This window comes from Lissotriton vulgaris, unplaced genomic scaffold (genome assembly GCF_964263255.1).
Source record: "Lissotriton vulgaris unplaced genomic scaffold, aLisVul1.2 SCAFFOLD_1495, whole genome shotgun sequence".
NCBI classification, from domain to species: domain Eukaryota; kingdom Metazoa; phylum Chordata; class Amphibia; order Caudata; family Salamandridae; genus Lissotriton; species Lissotriton vulgaris.
This window is the reverse complement of record NW_028245809.1, coordinates 127,174-141,337: the sequence shown is the minus strand read 5'-3', so window position 1 is coordinate 141,337 and position 14,164 is coordinate 127,174. Positions and strand designations below refer to the sequence as shown.

The 14,164-nt window shown below is 45.3% G+C and overlaps 1 protein-coding gene across 1 annotated transcript in view; it reads right to left on the bottom strand.

The window, feature by feature from the left end:
• The window catches only part of LOC147666286 (transcription elongation factor SPT6-like), a gene marked incomplete at its 5' end in the record, with an annotated part of 590,122 nt that overhangs the window by 459,892 nt on the left and 116,066 nt on the right, over positions 1-14,164 (bottom strand). The window lies entirely within an intron of this gene.

Below are 14,164 nucleotides of genomic sequence, written 5' to 3'. Positions count from 1 at the left end.
AATAGCTTTATATTCATTAAAATTCACCACAGTAACTAAAACGTTTTTGCTAATTTGGTTTCAGCTTAGACCCCAGAACTGAATCTAGGATCTAGTCCTGGAACTACTAAAGTAATCTGTACTGTAATCAACTGTACTTTAATGGCAACAATCCATTGAGCTCAATGCTAAAGTGTGTCTAGACTTGAGCTGCCTTCAGCAACTCTTGTACCTATTGTGTTCACCAGCTTTATTGCTTCCTTGCAAAACAATTACATGAGAGTTCTCATATCTAGCAAACTATATTTTTATGCCGGTTAGTTCTAAAAATAAAACTATATCTTTGGATATAATAACCATTGGCCTGGAGTTCAGTCTTTGAGTGTGTACAACAAATGCTTTGCACTGCCCTCTGGTACTGCCTTACTGTTCGACCAAGCCACCACTTTTGAGAGTAAGGTCAGTCCTGACTTTAACCTCTGTTATAACTTTGGGGTTTGTGGACTCTATACACACTGTACTTCATTATTGTCCAGTATATATAGAGACACTTTCACAGTTATTTTTTATTTTCTAGAACCAAACCTTGTGAAGGAAAGTGAAATAATACTTTGCAAATATATTGTAGTTGAAGTACAATTGAAATGCAGTTGGAGGCAATTGGTTTGTTTACAGTTATGTCAACAGTCAAAATTAGTTACTTTTGAGATTACGTTGAACATTACTTCAAAGATTACGTTTTAAGTTACTTTTTCTACTCAGTGTGGTATGCCTTGATATCACACTGGGACATTTCCTAGAGAAAAGTTAAGCAGTTTTGTTTTTATACATTTACAGTTTTTCAAGGTTTCATACAAACCAACTCCACACTCAAGACTCCTCAAAGAAAAGCAGTCAATGCAATTCAATAGGAGGGAATGAAGTTATAGGTTTATAGGCAAGTACTTGGTTTTGGGAGTTGGTTTTCTGGGGTTAGAACCAGGGTTCCCCCAGATCAAGGATGCACTCTCAAAGCACCCTTAGCGGTACTAGGCCGGCTGGATGCAGAGTGCTGAGTCCCAATATTATCCAACGGGGGATAAGGGGCATACGGTTGGCGGCTGCTAACGAGCAGGCCACAAGGTTGTGGGAGCAAAGCTCCTGCGGTTTAGCTCAGGGCAAAGGGGGATCAGAGTAAGCACAAAAGGTGCACCCACAGTGGCGGCCCGGTGCAAAGTGCTGATTTGGCGGCGGGTGCCCTGTTTTCATGGAAGTTGCGGGTTTTGGATTTTGGCTGCAGGCTCGGTCCAGGAAGACTTCCTGGAGGAACAAACAGCTGGGCAGGTGAGTTGGAGGGCTCGAGGACATAGGTGCACCTTGGTTCCTCTATTACAGGGTGCAGGTCGGCTGGATGCAGGGATGTCTTAAGGTCAGATTTCACCTTACCGAGCCACTGGGAATGTATGTCATTACATCGCATACTAATACCACACATGCCATTACAACGCGGGTATTACTATGTGATGTCAATGACCACGACATGCCATTACATTGCAAACTATTACCACAAGTATGCCTTTACCACACATGCCATTACAACGCAAAGGCATGCGTGGTAAAGCTATACTTGTGGTTAAAGTTTGCAAGCTAAATGACAACCCTCTCCCTACAATAGCACTACACTACCCTGCCCGACCGCCCGACACTACAACACAACCCTAAACCCTAATGCACTACACAAACACTACTACACTACCTTAAACCACTACACTACACAAACACTACAACACTACCCTAAACCCCAACACTACACTACCTAAAGCCTAAAACACTATACAAACACTACAAGAGTACCCTAAACACTAAAAGGATTAGTTACTTACCTGTAATCCTAGTTCTCATCTAGGGGTATACTCAAAGCCATAATCTCTGAATAATCCCCGCCCATGTGCGGGATCCCGGAACATATAGAAAATACATATACATATACATATACATATATATACATATACATATATATATATATATATATATATATATATATATATATATATATATATACACATATGTGAAAACATATACATGCAGCCTAAAATATTTCCAAAATGGCAAGGTGCTGAAAATTACATGGTTTTGTATAAAAACAGCTGTACTCTCCCAACCCCTAAGGAAGAAAGAGAGCAGTAAACATTTGCATACAACAATGCTTTATTGCTATAGAAAAACCTGTAATTGCAGGCATTTGCCAGTAGGCTGCAGTAGAGTATAAAGAAACAAAGAAAGAACTGACACCTTGCCTTTAAGGCATTAGAGTAGGGGTACCGTGCCTTTAAGACCTGAAGGTGACCCCTGCTCCCATGATGCACTACAGGTGGCAGTTGGGTCAGTTCTTTTTGGAGGTTCATAACACCCAAGTAGATCAATAGTAACATCTCATAACTTTACGATGATGCTTGTCAGGGGAGGTGGATGTGAGCTTATGACTTTGATGAGTATACCCCTGGATGAGAACTAGTAATTAAGGTAATAACTAATCCTTCTCATCCAGGGGAAACTCATCAATAGTCATAATCTCAGAATAGATTAGCAAACCCATACCCAAAGTCTTGCGGACAAGCAAACAAGTATAGAGCAAAAACATGAACCAACACCACATTCAAAATGCAGTTATGCAAATAAATTCCTCAAAGAAGCCTGCCCCACTTGGGCATCGGCCTGTGCATCTGAATCCAGGCAGTAATGGCGTGTAAAGGTATGCACTGAACGCCACGTATCCGCCTTACAAATCTCAGAAATTGGAATGTTGCGGAGGAGAGCTATAGTAAAAGCTTTCCGTCTAGTAGAATGTGCATGAGGTTTTCCCTGCAAAGCTTTGTTAGCCAATTGGTAAGACAGAGCTATACAGGAGACTATCCATCTAGAGATAGACCGTTTTGAAGCTGACAGACCGGTTTTAGTGGACCCCTAATTAACAAAAAGCCGATCAGACTTCCTAAGTGGTAGAGTTTTAGGCAGGTAAAATTTCAAAACCCTCCTGAGATATAGAGAGTGTAAAGACCTCTCCGCGGGAGTGGTAGGTTGAGGTAAAAAATAGGGAGGGTGATAGACTGAAAGATATGGAAGTCTGAGACTACCTTGGGCAGGAAGCCTGGATGTGTCCTCAGTACCACCCTATTGGCATGAAACACTGTGTAAGGTTCCTTACAACTCAGGGCCTGGATTTCGCTCACCCTACGGACAGAAGTGATACCAACCAAAAAAGCAACTTTCCAGGTCAAGTGCTGCAACAAAGCCTTATGGATAGGCTCGGAAGGAGCACCCATCAATTTGGTGAGTACAATGTTAAGCTCCCAGGGGGAAGAGAGGGACCTCACTGGAGGAAAAAACCTTCTTAAGCCCCTCCAAGAAATCTTTGACCAGACCTTGCCAAATGCAATAAGTAGGGTCGAATCACCTGCTCCTGACCGAGGATAGGATCAAAAGAGTTGTCAAGACACCAAATGAAGAATCTCTTCCACTTGAAAGCATAAGGCTTTCTAGTGGAGGGTCTCTTGGCCTTCTTAAGAATGTTCATGCAGTCTGCTGAAAGGTCTAGGTGACCATATTGGATGACCTCAGGAGTCATGGCATAAATCGAAGGGAAGGCAGATTGGGATGAAACACCCTCCCCCGTCCTTGGTCAACAAGTCTTTACGGCCTCCGGTGAGGGACCTCCGACAGGTGGAGGAGATCCGGGTACCACTACCTGCGTGGCCACTCCGGCGCTATCAGGATCATCCTGGTGTTGGTCCAGTAGTACTTCTGAATCACCGCCGGAATCGGAGGCAGGTGAGGAAAGGCGTACAGCAATGTCTGAGACCAGCTGATCAAAAGTGCATTCCCCCGTGATGCCTGTTAGGGGGACCTGGATGCGAAGACGGGACATTTTGCGTTTGCCGCGTCTGCGAACAGGTCTCGGTCTGGTACGCCCCATTGCTGAAACACCTCCTGTGCTACCTCTTCGTTGAGCACCCAGTCTCTGCTTAGGTCGTCCGCCTGAACATTCAGGACACCTGGTAGGTGAACTGCCACAATGGAGAGACCTCTCGCCAAGAGCCAGTACCAAATTGCTTGAGCTTCCATCGACAGAACTCGGGACCTTGTGCCTCCCTGCTTGTTCAGATAGAACATAGTTGTTGTGTTGTCTGTCTGAACTTGAATGTAGTTGGTGCGCAGAGACGCGTGGAGTGACTTTAGCACCAGATAGACAGCCCGAAGCTCCAAGAAGTTGATGTGGTAGCTTCTTTCTACTTCGGACCAGAGACCTTGTACTTGAAGCTGGTCCATATGAGCACCCCAGAAGCATGGATGACAACCTCTCCACCGAAGGACACACGCTTGCCTGCGCGGAGTCCAGGGAAGCACCCAGGTAGTTTATTCGTTGGGTAAGATTGAGCACTGACTTCTTGAAGTTGACCTGCAACCCCAACTAATTCATCAGGTTGAGACAGTACGCTAGATGGCTCTGAAGCAGAGCAGGCGTGGAGCTTTTTAGAAGCCAGTCGTCTAGATAGGGATAGACAAAGATCTTCCGCCTACTGTAAAAAGCAGCCCCCACCCCATGCACTTGAAAATGTACGTGGTGCGGATTTGAGGCCGAACTGGAGCACTCTGTACTGGTAATGGTGACGTTCGATCTAAAACCTGAGAAACGTCCAATGCTTTATTGAGATTGGTATATGGAAGTACGCATCCTGGAGGTCGATGGCACACATCCAGTCTCCCTGATGAAGATGTGGAAAGATCTGGTGCAGGGCTAGCATATGGAATTCTCCTATCTGGATAAACCTGTTCAGGAGACGTAGGTTGAGGATAGGTCTGTACTCTTTGGCTACTCCTCGTTTTTGAACAAGAAAGTAGCGGGAGGTTACTCCTTGATTTCTTCGCATTGGGAGGGACCTCCTCTATGGCCTTTTTTTCTGAGGACAGACACTTCCTCCTTCAGTTGCTGACTGTGGATTCGGGGAAGGTGCTTGAGTTGAGGAGATACCTGCGGAGGAGGGGACTTGAACCTCAGCAAGTAACCATGCTGCACAATACTCAGCATCCATCTGTCCTTTGTTATGGATTTCCACTCTTCCAGGTGATGAGCTATACTCCATCCCACCGGAGTGGCGAACAGTTCAGGAGGAAGCAACAACTCAAGGCTTGGGAGGCTGCTTGGGGGTGGACTGTTTGTTGTTATTTCCTCTGCTTCTACCAGGGCTTCTCTGCTGGAATTGCAATCTTTGCTGTGTTTGTGAGGACCACTGAGGGGTTTGAACCCTCTGCTGGTATGACCGCCTGTTGCCCTGACGGAAGCGCTTCTTAAACTCTAAACGCTTTTCCAAACCCACAGCTTTAACCGTGTCCATCTCCGCCTTCATCTTAGTCATCCCGTCGTCAGCATGAGCCCCAAACAGAGATGTACCATTAAAAGGAAGATTTAGCATCTTCTTTTGAGCATTAGGTTTAAGGCCTGTGAGGCGTAGCCAAGCCAAACGTCGTGAACAAACTCCATGGGAGTAGCCATGAGCCAAGAGGTCGGAAGCATCCGCAGCAGCACTGATGACCTGGTTGGCTACAAGCTCTCCCTCCTGTAGGATCTCGGTGAAGTCCTGCCGGTCTTCTTTGGGAAGCTTCTCGAAGCGAGTGAGGGAGACCCAGAGGATCTGTCATACCTCCCCGAGAAGGGCAGAGGCATTGGCCACCTTCATATACGACGCTTAAGTGTTGCATATCTTCCTCCCATACAAATCCATTTGCTTACTATCCTTATCCGGGGGTACTGAGGATGAGGTGGAAGCAGAGTGGGATTTCATGGCAGTCGCCACGATGACTGAATCAGCTGGTGGATCCTCCCTGAGGAACAAGGGGTCCTCTGCTGGAGCTTTGTACTTCTTGGCGATTTTGGATGGTACAGAACCCACCGCCGCAGGAGTAAGAAAAGTAGACATCGCCAGTTCAAGGAATCCGGGCACCAGAGTTTGCAGAGGTCTGGGGGCTGTCCGTTGATGCAGAGTATCAAAGATTCTTGATGTGGGAGCCACAGGGGTATAGAGAGAAATGTTAAGCTTCTTTGCCCCCAACCCAAAACATCAGCAAAGGTAGCGATGTCGTCTATGGGTGAGACTCGTGAAGGCAGTGTGGAGGAAAAGGTCGGAGAGAAGTCCCGGACCGTAGATCTCGTAGAAGAGGACCATGTGGGAGATCTTGTGCGCCTTCTTTTATGGGGCCTGTCGTGATGACGGCTGCGTCGGCACCTGGATCTAGATCGATGTCTAGAAGGAGATCTTGGCCTGGCGGGTGTTCTTGACCCGGCAGGAGATCCTGGCCTGACATTAGATCTTGGCCTGACATAAGATCTTGGCCTGACAGGAGATCTTGGCCTCAGAGGAGGCGACTTTGATGGTCTGGCTGGAGTGCTTGTCCTTGGACTAGATGGTGAATATGTGCGGGAGTAATCCGAGCCCGGACTACTGTGACCACCAGAAACAGCACCCTGTGGATGGCGAGGTGACATACTGCGTGATTTGGCCTTTGCAGATCTGGGGGAGACTTCTGGAGAGATCTCCACAATATTCATTCCAGGAAATGATGACCGGTCTCCTGATGATACTCTGGAACCAGGCATCGGTGACTCCACAATAATTGTGACATCATCCCTCGATGTTGAGTGCTTTGACATGGATGACGTCCGAGTGACCAATAGCGTAGAGCGAGGTCTCATTGGTCTCAAAGTCGATCGTTCACGTCGTGGTAACCTCAATGACGATCTTCAGCGTCGAGTTGGTGATCTGGACGGCGATCTTCCTCGTCGTAACAACGGCGACCTTCTACGACGTCGTGTCGAAGGCGACCTTCCCTGGTGCCGTATCGACGTCGATTGACAGGATCTTGACTATTCTCTCGACGGCAGCACGCCAGCCAGAGGCGATCTAGTTTGCGTCAGTCATCTCGACGCTGACCCCTTCGAGGGTGGCGGAAAGTGCCTCGATGTCGACGGAAGCCTCGACGTCGACGGAGACTTGGACTTGTCAGCAGCCACAGACTTCGAGCCCAAAGCGTGGCGCCTCGACGCCAACTTACTTGTCTGCGGCGAAGACTCTCGACGTCGCGATGGTGTTCTTGAAGAGTGTCTGGGCCTCTTCGACGGCGACTTCGACGTAGACAGTGAATCTCTCCTCTTCCTGGGTTCAGGAAAAGCGGAACGTCGACGTTTTTGGCCATGCTTGCTGGAATACTATGTCCTGGGACCACCATGATAACTCTTGTCTTTTTCCAGCAAGGCATGGAGTCCGATTCGTTCTCTATCGCGTAGGGTCCGCCAGAGAACTTCTGACAAATATAGCACTGGTCAGGGTCATGTGCAGATGGAAGGCACACGATACACACTGAGTGTGGGTCTGCCAGTGCCATCTTCTTGTCACAGGAAGGACACTTCCGGAATAAAGCAGGCATTTGGACTAAAAATTCAGTGGAATTCCACCAAAAAACAGTAGCAGAAGCCTTAATAAACCAGAAAATTTCAACACTTCTGAACAAATTCAGTTTACCAAACAGTTTTAGTCAAAAACTGAAGAGCTCAAGTTCCAGGATCCTCTCAGAAGGAGCCGGAAAAATAGAATTAACCCAACTGCCACTTCTGGTGCATCATGGGAGCAGGGGGTCGCCTTCAGGTCTTAAAGGCACAGTACCCCTACTCTAATGCCTTTAAGGCAAGGTGTCAGTTTTTTCTTTGTTTCTTTATACTCTACTGCAGCCTACTGGCAAAATGCCTGCAATTACAGGTTTTTCTATAGCAATTAAACATTGTTGTATGCAAATGTTTACTGCTTTCTTTCTTCCTCAGGGGTTAGGGAGAGTACAGCTGTTTTTATACAAAAAAATGTAATTTTCAGCACCTTTGCATTTTGGAAATATTTTAGGCTGCATGTATAGCGAAGGCTGATATTGCCTGGTGTTACTTACCAAGAAATTATATTAAGGAAGAAAGTGACTATTGGGATAGTTGAAAAACCAATTGAAGGGTAAGAGAGTCTGACTACTAAACTGTATGCTTAAGTTGTCTTAGAACTATTTTCAAAAGATGGTATACAAGTATGAATAACCTGGATTGTTTTAATCTTTTTTTATAGAGAATTATATAACAAAGGTCCTTGATATGAGCCTGATTGTATGACACTAAGAGTAAGACCAGTTTAGGGTGAGTTGAAGTTATTTAAGAGAGGTATAGGTATTTAATGCACTTGGGTTTTTTAACACACAGTTAATTTTTTGTTAATACACTAGCAAACGCAAGACGTGGGAAAGACTGCTGTACCTGGTCAGTGGACAAGGCTGACCCTCATCGATGAACTCCTCGGACGTCGGACCCTGATTCGGGCGGACCACCAGATGCGGAGCGAGCGCGGAGAATCCACGGCGGTCATTCTCTCGGCTGTGAGCGGGTCTGAAGACGCTGGGAGCAATCGACGTCGGCTCCGGTGCCTGTGAACACGGAGTGACCAGAGCGGAGGGCGGAGCGGGGAAATCTCGGTTGCCGACGCGAGAGGTAGGAACGTCCACACCCTCAGAGCGGCCCCACCAGATGATAACTCCCCGTTGACAGCAACTCCCCGGAATACAGGCAGGGGAAAACGGGAGGATATTGCTACTGCTGAGCAGGATTAAGGAACGAGAAGCGGCCCGCCTGACCTTAAAATGGCGGCCGCTTAGGACGCACATTACACGCTACCCCATCTAAACCCTCCTACCACCAACCTGGAGGCACAGACAGTGTAATAGGACTGGCGGCTGGAGACAGGGAAGGAAGATATCCCTCCGATCAGTCAGGAAAGTGAGAAAGGACCAATTAAGAAAACAAGGGAAATAGGACTGGCGCCTGGAGCAAGAGAAAGGAGACCACCCAGAACCCACCTAACCGACTAAACTACCAAAGGACCAATGAGAAGCAAGAACTAAGAGACTTCCCAGTACTCAGCCAATATATACTGAAAAGTTACAAGGACCATCCAAGCTAAGGATCCAAGCTAAGGAGTGGAAAGAGAAAAGAGGCTAGGAAAAGGAAAAAGGAATTAAACAACTTCTAGAGAGAACAGATATTAAACCCTCTCATGAAACCTCAGGGACAGACTCGGTTAACATCAGACACTTGCGATTTATCTCCTGACAACCAGTTTTTAAATTTCGGGATAGTTTATTAATTAATTAAATAGTATTGAGGGCATCAAAAATTACAAAGAACAGATGAAAATAAGATACCATAATTAATACAGACCAATTAATCTGGGGATCCACTATGAAATAGTAATCTGGAAGTCACTCTCAACTTCTATATCGTCCACGTCTACAAGGGTATAATAATAAGAGCGAACTAAACTATAGAAGAAGTTTTACCTGCCACTGCGTAATAATAGCACTGAGTTACTCGATTTCTATATCCTCTAGGAAACACTGGCCGGGAACTACTCAGTACATCTCAACACAACATAGTCAATAGGGAACCTCTCAGTATAATATAATCAACAGACCTCTGCAAACCCTCAACGTGAAGCGGAAATGGACAGAAGAAACATAGGTTCGATAATGTCCAATGCAAAAAGCATAGAATACCCTTCAACCTTATCCAAAAATGCGGCCAAAAAATTCAAACACAATACGCTGAGAAAAAACCCAGACATGCTGTTCTCTGACCCATACTTTGATAGAGTTAAAGGCATCATGATGAATGACCTTATATTCTACACAGACAAAACAGCTAAATGGCGCAACGCCATTACAAAATTGCTGTTCACCAAAACTATAAAAAATATACCATATGGAACAAAAATAACAACCTCACTTACGAAAAGAAGTGAGACAGAATTATGCATTACCATGTATAAAACGGGAATAGTGCTGATACAAGCAGCCAACAGAGAACTCGAGAAATTTGAGACAACCTTCCATAACTTAAAGAAATACACAGAAAGACCAAACCACCAACAAAACATGACACCACCAGATGCCGCACCTGAACACATTGAATCCAACACTAGAGTCACCAGTCAATCGGTCGTTAGGAACAACCAAGCCTCTAACACTAGAGATCTCTCCGACAACACGAGGGTAATACCTGAGACTGAGATAGAAAGGATTGCGACATCTTCTAACCTGGGAATCAAAGAGAATTACCAGGCACCAAGGAAAGTACAGCTGCCGCTAACGCACAACTCGACCGCGCATGAGGAATGCACCTCAACTCCAAACGAGTCCCTCCATGAAGCTAACGGAAGAAACAGGGCAGATAACATCGACCTTTCACATCCTCCCTCGAATACGAGACACGAGTCCCATAGAGTCATACTCACAAAAACACCCCTTACATCCCCTAATACAGGAAGTAATGAGGACACCGCCAATAGACCCAGAATTCGTAACCAGACCAAGGATACCAAGAAAAAATCTATGGCAACTAGAACAGATCATTCATGGAATTCATCCCGAACACAGAAAGAAGTCAAGGAACTCCAGAAACTCGTAGGAAACCTGGCACAAAATTCGAGGAAAATATCACAGATAATTGGAAGAATCTGGGAGATGGCGATAAGTACGCACACCAAGGTCTCACACATCCAGAATCTCGTACTCAGACCCAACAGACCTAACAGGACCAAGCCCTTGTCTAATGAAGAAGCTTCGGCCTTACTCCGATCCTATGAACAAACCGAACAAATTGCCCTTGGGAGAGAGGAGAATATCAAAACTGTACCCATCGACTCTAACAGAACTTCCAGAAGGAATGACCGGAAAGCAATTCACCAAAATCTACAACATATTCAGCTCACGGCAGCCGAATCTGATAGTGTAAAACTCTTTAATTCACAGAAACCCCTGAAGTGCCTACTTCTTAACTGTCGCTCAGCGACGAAACATGCATCAGACATAGCTGCCTATATCATCAACAATGAAATTGATTTGGCCATCCTCACCGAAACATGGCTCAATGAATCATCATCGCCTACCATGGATCTCCTAATACCACCACAATATAACATCGTCAGGTTAGACAGACCATTGAATGTAGGAGGAGGCATAGCGTGCATTCATCGTTCAGAGATCGAGGTCCGTGAATTCCAGTCTGACCCCCTAGAATCCTGTGAATACCTTGGTATTAATGTGAGATCACCAAATAATCAAAGTTGCAACTTGCATGCATTTTACCATCCACCAGGAGACAACGCAAAGTTTTCAGAGCAATTGATAGAGATCATAACGACCAACTCTAACTCGGAGGCCAATAACATTTTCCTAGGCGACTTTAACCTCCAATGGAACGACGACAATGACAAGCTGGTCAACTCGCTTAAAGACTTCCTTTGTGAGCTAAAACTTACACAAGCATGCAACCAACCCACTCACACACAAGGAGCGACCTTAGACTGGATTATTTCAAGAAATACAGAGACATCAATCCTTGCTATAGAACCATGTGATTGGTCCGACCATCACATCATAACATTCACGATACCTACAATGAAAAAGGGAAAGACCGTTCAACCACGCAAGCTCAAGAAACTGATCCGAGACACAAAAGAGGCTAATATTGAACTACTGGTTGAAAGGTGTGAGAAAGACCTGAAGCCTCCCATTAATAAGCAAAATGTCAATGCGCTGACCGATCACTACACAACGGTGATCGGTAATATTGTTAATGACACCATGCCCCAAAAACTGAAAAACTGCTCAGAGAAGCCAAAAAATCCTTGGTTTAGTGAGTCACTGAACGAGGACAGGCGCAAATTGAGAATGGCCGAAAGGAAATGGAGACAACATCACGCCTCACCCGAGCTGAGAGCGCTCAGGAAAACAAGAAAAGATTACAACAAAAAGATAATCAACTCCAAAAAAGAATTTATCAGAGCTGAACTGGACAATGCCAGAAATAGACCACGAAAACTCTTCGAGATCTTAAAACAACAATCAAATAAACTAGCCAAAACGGTTCGAGAGAACACAAAAATCCCCATAAGCTGCGAGGAATTCTCATCATTTTTCACAGAAAAATCGAAAATGCTTGATGTTGAACTCACAAACGCAGCAGCCAACCTTATGACCCCTCCTCCATCGATATATGAGACCAATGCGGCAACAGAGGGTCTTCAAACAAAAAACAAGGCAAACTGGGACACATTCGAATTATACGACCAAGAAAAGATCGCCAAAACGCTGGCCGAAATGAGACCTAACAACCACTATCAAGACCCTCTACCGGGAAAATGTGTAAGAGAAATCAGCCACACGCTTGTTCCAATTTGGACCGAGATAATAAATGCCTCACTTGCGCAAGGGATCCTTCCTGACTGCCTAAAAACAGGGCAGGTAGCACCCATCATCAAAAAACCGACAGCTGATGCAACAGACCTAAACAACTATCGACCAGTGACTAACATCCCTCTACTGGCCAAGGTCATTGAGAAATGTGTGCAGGGCCAACTAAGCCAACACATCACCAAGTTCTCGCTGCTAGATGATTGCCAGTCAGGTTTCAGAACAGGGCACAGTACTGAGACTGCGATTCTGCATATCGTTGATGATGCCCTTCAGGCTCTAGACCGAAATCAAACATGCCTACTGATCCTCCTAGACCTGTCATCAGCATTTGACACGGTAAAGCACGAAATACTAATGACCAGGCTACAAGATAGGATGGGCTTGTCCGGAAATGTGCTGAAATGGTTCAACTCTTTCCTACAGAACAGGACTCAGCGATTCCAGGTTAACCAAGTAATATCTTCCCCGACACCCAACATAATCGGGGTCCCACAAGGCTCAACGCTATCCCCTGATCTATTCAACTTGTATGTTGAACCTCTCACAGAGATCCTTCAAAAATCTCAGATATCCTATCATATGTATGCAGATGACACGCAAATATACATGAAGATCACCTCCCTTGAGGACATTGACCGAATAAACGAGACATTAAAGAGAGCCCTGAGATGGTTAACAACGAACCATTTGAAACTAAACACCCAGAAAACCGAATTCCTCCTAATCTCACCGACAAGGATCCAATCTGAAGTTAAGGAATGGACTAAACTGGTGACGTCGCTAAATTGCACCCCGACCCTAGTTAACTCAGCTAAATCACTAGGAATCACGCTAGATGAAAACCTCGACATGAAACAACACATTAACTCAATGGCCAAGAGCGCCCGCTTCCACCTGAATTACTTAAGAAAACTGAAACCCTTTATCTCAGTGAGGGATCTAAAACTGGCTATCCAATCATTAGTGATCTCGAGGATCGAATACGGCTGCACCACATTATCTGGCCTTCCGAAAACATCCACAGCACCACTAAAAGCCTGCCTCAACGCTGCGGCTAGACTCATCACGGGATCGAAGAAATTTGATCACATATCTCCACACCTGAAAGCACTAAACTGGCTACCTTACGAGGCCAGAATTCAAATGAAGATGGCCTGTATTACTCATAAAGCGGTCCATTACAACACGCCTAGTTACCTAGCCAAGAAACTTAAGCTATCAGGAGGTAACAGACCTACCAGAAGCACAAAAGAGTTACTATTGCGACCAGCCTTTTTCCACAAGAAAAAGACCTACAACAGAGCATTCTCAGGAGCTGCGCCCAGAATCTGGAACTCACTCCCGCCAAACCTCAGGAAGATTCAAAATACAGCAACATTTAAACGAGAACTGAAGTCCCACTTGATGAGTAAATACCCTACCTAGAAGAAGCCGATGGACTATTGGGATGATCATTTTCGCTACCAGAGGGTTGTCCGCGGCATGAAAATTGGAGGATCAATAACTGATATCGAACTGTATTTCCATGGTCAAGCCGAGGCTAGACACGTTATTGCTACTTAGTATTTTGTGAACCTATAACTACCTCACTTGTTTGTGAACTTATAACTATATCTCACAGATATAATATATGTAACGGCTTTCTCACCCTATTTACTAATCCATCTTATCCTTGATATGCACTTGATGGCCATATAACCCTACCTCATCGAGCTTGTTATTGGTTCTAGGACACAAGCTAAACCTCGTGCGTCACCTAATGCTAATTGCACAGACACTAGTAACTATATATCTAAACATGTCCTTACGGTATATTACCCTCTACCTCATATCTATTTGTTGTTGTTGTTATTACTGTTACTATAATGTATAC